The sequence below is a fragment of the Gossypium hirsutum genome, chromosome D01 (genome assembly GCF_007990345.1).
Source record: "Gossypium hirsutum isolate 1008001.06 chromosome D01, Gossypium_hirsutum_v2.1, whole genome shotgun sequence".
Classification (NCBI taxonomy): Eukaryota; Viridiplantae; Streptophyta; class Magnoliopsida; order Malvales; family Malvaceae; genus Gossypium; species Gossypium hirsutum.
In genome coordinates, this window is record NC_053437.1 from 32,376,392 (window position 1) to 32,379,198 (window position 2,807).

The window sequence follows — 2,807 nt, forward strand, 5'->3', positions numbered from 1 at the left end:
CTGTGGTCCTTGTCCACTTCTATTTTGATACTGGTTCCTTACATAAAAAATGATTTTGGATTTAAAGGGCAATTCTCGAAAGAATGAAAATCCCCGTAGTATATGAAAGAAATTACATCATATTGACTTGGTGATTGAGGTAAAAAAATTTTAAAACCATTAGTGGTAAACTGTTTAAACATTGAGAAAATAGAAGATACTTGAGTAGAGAGTGAAGTTAATGCGTCCACTTCATGCACTCTGGCTACTCGTCTTCTTAAAACTGCTAGATTTGTTGGCCATTGGTAATTGTTGCTTGCGATCCTTTCAATGATCTTGTAAGCCCCGTTATAAGACTTAGATAAAACGACACCATTCGTAGAATCATCTACCATGAATCTTGTGTGTATTGAGACCGTTATAAAATGTCTCCAACTAGATACAATGAGGAATCCCATGATGAGGACACTTATGAAGTAACTCTTTGAATCTTTCCCACTCCTCGTATAAAGACTCCTCATCAAATTGTTGGAAAGTAGTTATCTCATTACACAACTTTGCGTTCTTGCTTGGTGGAAAATATTTTACCAAAAACCTTTCTAGAATTCTTTCCAATTAGATATTGAACTTGGTGGCAATGAATTCAGCCATGTTCATGCTCGATATCGCAATAAGTACGGAAACAATTTTAACCTCAGTGTGTCTTCAGTCACACCAACTATCTTGAATGAATCACTCACCTTCATGAACAAATGAAGGTGTAATTATGGATCTTTTGTGGGCATACCACTGAACTAGCCCACTGTTTGGAGCATTTCAAACATCACTGGTTTTAATTTGAATTGGGGTGCCTCGATATTCGGCCTTCTAATTCTCGAATTTAACTCATTGAAAAGTGGCACAAGGTATTGTTTGATTGCACGATCCTTATCATCAACAATGAGGATTGGGTTGTGCACATGATTGACTCCATTACCTTGTCCATCGTTTTGATTTCTAAGGTCCATATCGGCTTGTCTTTGAGCAGATCTCTCGCGTCTTATTTTTCTAAAAGTCCGCTCGATTTCAGGGTCCACAGGTAATAGATCAATGATTCAATCTATGGTCAGAAAACACCTGATAAATTAATAAATAATAATTAGTAGGGTTAAAATTTAAATAAAAAAATAAAAACCAAACTGTAAAAATAATTTCACAAAGAATGATTAAGGCAATAGTCCCCAGCAACAGCACCAAAAACTTGTAACGCAGTTTGTGCAAGTGTACAAAGTCGTTCAAGTAATAAGTAAAATGAGTTATCGTCTCCTCAAGGACTATATAAGCTTAACCAAATATTTTTAAAATTATAACTTCACAATTTGATGTAAAAATTCAATAATTTGGATAGTGATGATTAAACTAAGTAAAATTAACTAGATGCAAAGATTGATCCCTATGTAATTCTAATCTAGATGCAATTTACCTAAATGTATGAATGAATGGCTTTAGCAACAAAAACAATCAACATTAAATGGGATAGGATAATTATATTAATCAATTCAATTTACTTTATCATGCTTAACAATGTTCGAAAATACTTCCATGGCAACTCTATCTTTCATGAGTTTGAAAACCAAATTAAGTCCTCTCGGAGTCTTTTACTTAGTTAAATATGCATTTTACTTATCATATTAACTAAGGGTTTCTTAGCATTTATGTAAGGTCACAAGGACATTTACGTTTGCAATAGTTTAATTACATAAACCTAAAAACTATTCAAGATAATAGAGCTAACTAAAGATATTACGAACCTCAACTTAGTCGTGTTTAAGGATCTAAATTGAGCATTGCACTTTTCAATTATGTGTCTACTAGTCGTCGTCTGGTTAGGATCGCTCAGCTAACATGAGTGCACCAATCACGTATAAATTAGATGCATCATGATATTAATTAAAAACATGTTTGACTGAGGCCTAAAATTGTTAAACATGAATAAAATAGATTTTATTGAATTAACATAATCATCCTAGCAAATAGGAATTAAAATATCATTGTTGATGTTAAAAACAATAAACTCAAAGAAAACATAATCAAAATAAATAACAAGAGGAAAGAGTAAACTCTATTCAGTTCAGTAGCCTTCCAGATCTATTCTGACTAATTCAGTCCAGCAGCCTTTCAGATCTATTTTAATTGATTCAGTTCAGCAGCCTTTCGATCTATTCTGACCGATGCACTCATCCGTTCTAATCGATGCTTCTTTTTCTAAGGACTTCCTAAGGTGGTTGGCTGAAGAATGCCTTTGAAAAAGCTTTTGTGGCTAAAGGATGGAAGGGAAATGGGATGCTATGTAAGGGAAAGGAAAGGGGAAATGTATGTAGAGAAAATGCTAATGAGAGAAGAGAAATAAGTTGTGAGGGATGAGAGATTAAGGGATTGATGCATGGTATTTATAGGTGAAGGTAAGGGGTAGAGTTTGCTCAAAATAGATTTCAAATTCTTTCCTTTCCTATCACACATGGCCGGCCATATTTCAAGGAGAAGGGGATGACTTAGTCTCATCGTTTTGAATTCAAACCAAGGCTATTAATAGCCATAGGGTGGATGGTTTCAACAGCAAAGTAGTTGGGCTGATTTTTTATTATTTTCCAACTGTAAAGACCTTCAATTAAATACCCCGAAGCTTGCTTTTGGGTAGCCATCTACTTGTGCAATAATTTAGTTCCCTTTTGTTGGACGGTTTCTTAGTCCAATAATTTAACAGACATGTCCATCTTTTAGCACCTCTTTTACTGGGTCAAGTTATCAACCCCGTAACCCAATTTGCATGGTCTTGTCGTCCAAATAAA

The 2,807-nt window shown here is 34.4% G+C and overlaps 1 non-coding gene across 1 annotated transcript; it reads left to right on the forward strand.

Moving 5' to 3' along the window:
- The first annotated feature begins 430 nt into the window (after positions 1 to 430).
- LOC121214225 (small nucleolar RNA R71) lies at positions 431 to 537 on the forward strand. Its single transcript, XR_005909811.1, has one exon. It is a non-coding gene; the product is annotated as a small nucleolar RNA R71 (small nucleolar RNA).
- The last annotated feature ends 2,270 nt before the right edge of the window (positions 538 to 2,807 follow it).